Here is a 7,375-nt window from a genome sequence, read left to right as displayed (position 1 = left end):
GCAAGACCATCCCCAAACCCCAACACCCCAAGGGCAACAACACCCAAAGGCCGCTTGTGGCTCGAGGAAGCTCTCAAAGGGGAGATCAACCACAGAGGCCTGGCAGGCCAGGGGACTCAGTGCGACCTCATGTCCCCTTCTCCCCTCTTGTGGGCAGCATCCACCCGGCCACAGAGGCAGGGGACACCGTGTCTGCACTTAAGGGGACAGAGGGACCAGAGACCCTTCAAGGACAACCCCCAGCCACGGGACTTCCAGGAAGGCGAGCACACGACATGAGCACCCCAGAGGGGTGGTTGATCGTCAAGCAATGCTCAGACAGGCATAGTCCCAGGAGGAACCCAGGGCCGCAGGTGCGTTCAAAGTGTCCATGATCAATGTGTCCTGCAATTCACATTAATTTTCATAGCTAGCTGCGTTCTTCATTGACACAAGAGCTGAGTGATCCAGCACTAAGAGTTGTAGGAGGTTTTCAAGTGTTTTGTTTCCACAGGAGACCCACCCCTGGCATGGCACATCCCACCTTTTTTCCCTCCCTCCCCAGAGTTGGGCAGGGGTTGCCTCTGGCCAGCCAAGTCAGACAGAAAACAGCAGACTGGAGGGGACAGGAAAGGTTTCACGCAATGGAGCAGGGTGTGCTTGGACACCCAACAGGCCCCCGGGTCGGGGGGGTTCCAACCCTCCCCCAGGGACGTGGAGGAGCCACTCATGCACCTCACACAGTCACGGCCCACACGAGGACTGCAGGGTAGCCCCCTCCCAACAGCCATGGCGGCAGTGACCATGACGCGCCACACCGTCCCGGCCCTTCAGGGGATGGCTGAGTCCGGGGGAGACTGGAGGCGCCTCCCGACTTCCCGCGGGCCCGGCCATCCTGACCCCAAGGCAGTGAAGCCCCCCCAGGGGTCTTTAAACCTCCTCGTCAGGACACACTAGGTAACTGGAAAGGAGGAGGTGGGCAAGGGGCACAGCGTGCCCCACGGACCACAGCCCCGACTTCCACCACCAGCTACTGCATCCCTGCCCGCAGCCACGCGCGCGGACCTCAGCACGGCTGGCCCGTGATGCATAGAGGCCTTCAACGGGAGCCTCTGTATTCACAACACAACAGCCAGGTCTCTCCTGCACACTCAGCCTCTTAGAGGAAATCTTGGCTGACACAGGCATCCACAACAGGACTGGGCCTTCCCTAGGATCCTGTGCCAATGAAGGAGCACACCTTGCACTCCCAGGCTCACCCAGCCTCCAAGACGAGCTCCTGGTGGCCACAGGCATCCTGGACACACAGGCGCCTTCTGTGGAGTCCGCTACTGTCATCACAGGGGACCACCCAGCACTCCCTGGGACACTCAGCCTCCTAGAGGAAATCTTGGCTGTCATGGCCATCTAGGACATGCCCTCATCTTCCCCAGGAGCCGCTGTGGAGGAGGAAGGAGTAGAAGAAATCCTGGAAGCACCCTTCGGTGAGGAGGATTACCAGGCCCTCCTCGACATGCTGCCAGGCTCCCCAGGCCCTCGGGCTTAGACGGAGAGGTAGGAAGGGGCACCTTCTCCCCTGAACCCCTTTCAGTTCTCTTTTCCTGGGATGCAGAGCCACGAAGCTCATGGTGGGGGGCGGTTTGGGGTGAGGGTAGGAGAGAATACAGACAGGATGTCTAACAACAACTTTGGGGACAAACCCGAGAGCTGGATCTTTGGAAAGCTGTGCCTCATCCCCTCCACCCCAAGAGGGACATCCCACCTGAAGCCTCAAGGAACCCAAGTATTGCAGTGGTCAAGAGGGTGCCTAAGAGGGGACATGCCATGGAGCCAATAAAGAAACCCCCTGCCCCACACAGGTTCTTTTGGTCTGGCTCCTCTGTCTTCTGGTCCAATCCACACAGGAGAACTCCTTCCCTATGCCAGGGGCAGCAGAGGGAGGGGGAGAGGGAGAGGGAGACAGGGGAGTGGGGAGGTGGAAGTTTGGGAGATGCAGCTGGGAGGGGCCCAGTGGGTGGAGGGAGAGGGTGGGAGTGAAGGGAGAGAGTGGGAGTGAAGGGAGAGAGTTTGGGAAGGCTGAGTGGGAGAAGGAGGGAGGGAGAGAGGAAAGGGAAGCAGGAAGATTTTGGGACAGGGGGAGGGAGAGGGTTGTTGGGGGAGTGGGGGCTGAGCCTGCTTCTGGGACTCAGCTTCAAGCCACCTGCAAACCCTGCAGGTATCCTTAAAATGCTGAATCAAGGACACATTTTCCCTGGTTTCAAGATGCCTGTTCAGGGCAGGTTTTTCATGGTCAGATCCTCTGAGCCAGCAGTAGGGACCTACCCACACAACCGCTTTCACGACCATCATCCATGCCCATGTGAACACACATGCCCAGTATATCTGCAAAAGCCAATCATCTCCGTGTCTCTCTCTGACCCACGGAGCATAGTGACTGAGCTCACCCTGCCACCAACATCCTCCCGTCACCCACAGACATGCAGATGTTATGTATTTGCAAACCCATTCCTGACTTTATAGACCCAGTGGTTTTGAAGTACATACAAAACCCTGCCTGTTCTCATGTGAACCCCATGGTTGGGTTTAGAAGCTTCGGTGGCCAAAGAATACATTGCTAACGATGGCTATGGGTGTGGTGTTGTGGTTTGTTCAAGCCACGTTCCTTCTCTACCCCCTCCCCAGGATAGAGCCAGGGCAAAAGGTCTATTCCCGGCTTCACTTTGTGCACAAGCACATGCACCTGCACACACACGAACACATGCGCACCATCCTGTCGGACGCATTGCGACTCCGTGGACTAGTTCTAGAGGCCAGATGGTAGTTTTCTCCCTTTTGCAGCAGATCTTCCCAATGCAGGAACTGAACCGGTGTCCTGCATTGCAGGTGGATCCTTTACAACTGAGCTATCAGGGAAGACCTGAGCACTGGCAAGCCAATTTCAAGGCCATGCCACCAGGAGAGGAAAGGCTAGCTGATCTCCAGGTCATCTGCCAGCCACCCCCCAGTCCCCCCTCCATCCCAGCCAATGGAGCATCCCGACGAGAATGAGGCATATGCCAGAGGAAGGAGCCCCAGTGAAGGCACAGTCCTCCGGGGACTGGCTTCTTTCCCTTGGCATCTGTGTCCTCCACCACCTCCTCCCCAGGTAGAGTTCTCTGAGCCGAGTGCTCTCCTGCTGTCATGGACCCTTGGCAGCCTGGGTCAGGGGCCACCCTGCCGCCTGCACAGCCTGAGACACACATCCCGTGGTGGCCCGAGTGACCCTATGGTGAAAGCACAGTGCCCCTGCTAGAGCCACAGCCCCAGTCCCGCAAATTTCCAAACTCGACAAGCCTCTTAGTTGAGCTCTTGGCGGCCACAGGTGTCCCAGACAAGCAGGCACTTTTCCTGGGGGCCACTGCAGATATGCAAGAGCACACCCTGTTCTCCCAGGCGCACCCAGCTTCCTAAACTAGCTCTTGGTGCCAATGGGCATCCTGGACATGATGGGGCCTTCCCTGGGGCCCTCTGCAGATGCACGAGCACACCTCGCCCTCTCAGACTCACTCAGCCTCCAAGACGAGCTCCCGGCTACCGAGCATCCCGGGCTTGCTGGATCCTTTCCTGGAGTCCTTTACTGTCCTCACAGGGGGCCATCCAGCCCTCTCCGGGTCACCCAGCCTCCTAGAGGAAATCGTGGCTGCCAAGTCCATCAAGGACATACCCCGGTCTTACCCGGGGGCTGCTGTGGAGGAAGGAGTTGAGGCATTCCTGGAAGTACCCCTCAGTGAGGATGAGTACCAGGCCCTCCTTAACGTGCTGCCAGGCTTCCCAGGCCCTCAGGCTTAGAGGGAGAGGAAGGAAGGGGCACCTTCTCCCCGAGCCACTTTCAGGTCTCCTTTCCTGGGATGTGGAACCATGGAGGTTGGGGAAGGGGGCGATTTTGGTTGCGGGGAAGAGAGAATACAGATGGGATGTCTACCAATAACTTTGGGGACAAACAAAAGAGCTGGAACTTTGGGAAGCATGGGCCCCCCGAGAGGGTGAGGAGGAAATAGGGAGTCATCTGAAAAGGAATTCAGAATAATGATAATAAAATGATTGAAAATCTTGAAAACAAAATGGAGTTACAGATAAATAGCCTGGAGACAAGGATTGAGAAGATGCAAGAAATGTTTAACAAGGATCTAGAAGAAGTAAGAAAGAGTCAATATATCATGAATAATGCAATAAATGTGATCAAAAACACTCTGGAGGGAACCAACAGTAGAATAACGGAGGCAGAGGATAGGATAAGTGAGGTATAAGATATAATGTTGAAAATAAATGAAGCAGAAAGGAAAAAAAAAAAGAATTAAAAGAAATGAGGAAAACCTCAGGGACCTCTGGGACAATGTCAAACACCCCAACATTCGAACCATAGGATTCCCAGAAGAAGACAAAAAGAAAGGCCATGAGAAAATACTTGAGGAGATAATAGTTGAAAACTTCCCTAAAATGAGAAAGGAAATAGTCACCCAAGTTCAAGAAACCCAGACAGTCCCAAATAGGATAAACCCAAGGCAAAACACCATAAGACAAATAATAATCAAAATAACAAAAATCAAATATAAAGAACAAATATTAACAGCAGGAAGGGAAAAACAACAAATAGCACACAAGGGGATTCCCATAAGGATAACAGCTGATCTTTCAATAGAAACTCCTCAGGCCAGAAGGGATTGGTAGGACATACTTAAAGTGAAGAAAGAGAAAAACCTACAACCAAGATTACTGTACTCAGCAAGGATTTCATTCAAATATGAAGAAGAAATCAAAAGCTTTACAGACAAGCAAAAATAACAGAATTCTGCACCACCAAACCAGCTCTTCAACAAATGCTAAAGGATCTTCTCTGGACAGGAAACATAGAAAAGGTGTATAAACTTGAAACCAAAAACAATAAAGGAAATAGCAATGGGATCATACTTATCAATAATTATCTTAAATGTAAATGGGTTGGATGCCCCAACCAAAAGACAAAGACTGGCTGAAAGGATACAAAAACAAGACCCCTATACATTCTGTCTACAAGAGACCCACCTCAAAACAAGAGACACACAGACTGAAAATTAGGGCTGGAAAAAGATATTTCACACAAATGGAGACTAAAAGAAAGCAAGAGTAGCAATACTCATATCAGATAAAATAGACTTTGAAATAAAGGCTATGAAAAGAGACAAATAAGGACACTACATAATAATCAAAACATCTATCCAAGAAGATAATATAACAATTATAAATAAATAAATAAATAAATAAATACACACACACACACACACACACACACACACACACACCCCAACATAGGAGCACCACAATATGGCAAATGCTGACAAGTATGAAGGGGGAAATTAGCAATAACACAATAATAGTAGGAAACTTTAATACCCCACTCACACCTATGGATAGATCAACTAAACAGAAAATTAACAAGGAACACAAGCTTTAAATGATAAAATGGACCAGTTAGAACTAATTGATATTTTTAGGACATTTCACCCCAAAACAATGAATTTCACCTTTTGTTCAAGCACACACGGAACCTTTTCCAGGATTGGTCACATCCTGGGTCATAAATCTAGCCTTGCTAAATTCAAAAAAAAAAATTGAAATCATTACAAGTATCTTTTCTGATCACGATGCAGTAAGATTAGATATAAATTAGAGGAAAAAATATTAAAATTTACAACATATAGAGGCTAAACAACATACTTCTGAATAACCAACAAATCAGAGATGAAATCAAAAAAGAAATCAAAATATGCATAGAAAGGAATGAAAATGGAAACACAACAACCCAAAACCCGTGGGACACTATAAAAGCAGTGCTAAGGGGAAGGTTCATAGCAATACAGGCTTACCTCAAGAAATAAGAAAAAATTCAAACAAAAAACCTAACTCTACACCTAAAATAACTAGAAAAGGAAATGAAGAACCCCAGGGATAAGTAGAAGGAAAGTAATTTTTAAAATTAGGATAGAAATAAATGCAAAAGAAACAAAAAAGACCTTAGCAAAAATCACCAAAACTAGAAGCTGGTTCTTTGAAAAAAATAAATAAAATTGACAAACCAGACTCATCAGGAAACAAAGGAATTAAAATCAAATTAACAAAAATAGAAATGAAAATCAAAAAGTCACAACAGACAACCAAGAAATACAAAGGATCATAAGAGACTACTATAAGCAACTATATGCCAACAAAACGGACAACTTGGAAGAAATAGACAAATTCTTACAAAGTACAACTTTCCAAAACTGAACCAGGGAGAAATAGAAAATCTTAACAGACCCATCACAAGCAGAGAAATCAAAACTAATCAGAAATTTTCTAGCAAACAAAAGCTCAGTACCAGATGGCTTCACAGCTGAATTATACCAAAAATTTGGAGAAGAGCTAACACCTATCCTACTCAAACTCTTCCAGAAAATTGCAGAGGAAGATAAACTTCCAAACTCACTCTATGAGGCCACCATCACCCTAATACCAAAACCTGACAAAGATGCCACAAAAAAAAGGAAAGAAAACTATAAGCCAATATCACTGTTGATCATACATGCAAAAATCCTTAACAAAATCCTAGTAAACAGATCCAACAACATATTAAAAATATAATACATCATGACCAAGTGGGCTTTATACCAGGGATGCAAGGATTCTTTAATATCCACAAGTCAATCCATGTAATACACAACATTAACAAATTGAAAGATGAAAACTACATGATTATCTCAATAGATGCAGAGAAAGCCTTTGACAAAATTCAATGTCCATTTATGATAAAAACCCTCCAGAAAGCAGGAATAGAAGGAACATACCTCAACATCATAAAAGCTACATATGACAAATCCACAGTAAACATTATCCTCAATGATGAAAAATTGAAAGCATTTCCTCTAAAGTCAGGTACATGCAAGGGTGCCTACTCTCACTGCTACTATTCAATATAGTTTTGGAAGTTTTGGCCACAGCAATCAGAGCAGAAAAAGAAATAAAAGGAATCCAGATTAGAAAAGAAGAATTACAACTCTCACTGTAGATGACATGATTCTCTATATAGAAAATCCTAAAGTCTCCACCAGAAAATTGCTAGAGCTAATCAATGAATACAGTAAAGTTTCAGGATATAAAATCAACAGACACAAATCTCTTGTATTCCTATACACTAACAATGAGAAAATAGAGAAATTAAGGGAACAATGCCATTCACCATTGCAATGACAAGAATAAGATACTTAAGAATAAATATACCTAAGGAAACAAAAGCCCTGTATATACAAAACTATAAAACAGTGATGAACAAATAAAAGAGGACAGAAATAGATGGAGAAAAATACCATGTTCATGGACTGGAAGAATCAATATAATGAAAATG

The 7,375-nt window shown here is 46.8% G+C and overlaps 1 non-coding gene across 1 annotated transcript; it reads right to left on the bottom strand.

Annotated features, from left to right (window-relative positions):
• Positions 1-308: 308 nt before the first annotated feature.
• LOC138419862 (5.8S ribosomal RNA) lies at positions 309-461 on the bottom strand. Its single transcript, XR_011249117.1, has one exon. It is a non-coding gene; the product is annotated as a 5.8S ribosomal RNA (ribosomal RNA).
• Positions 462-7,375: the final 6,914 nt, after the last annotated feature.

This window comes from Ovis canadensis, chromosome 14 (assembly GCF_042477335.2).
Source record: "Ovis canadensis isolate MfBH-ARS-UI-01 breed Bighorn chromosome 14, ARS-UI_OviCan_v2, whole genome shotgun sequence".
Taxonomy (NCBI): domain Eukaryota; kingdom Metazoa; phylum Chordata; class Mammalia; order Artiodactyla; family Bovidae; genus Ovis; species Ovis canadensis.
The sequence above is the reverse complement of the archived record's forward strand: the minus strand, read 5'-3'. Positions and strand labels throughout refer to the sequence as shown.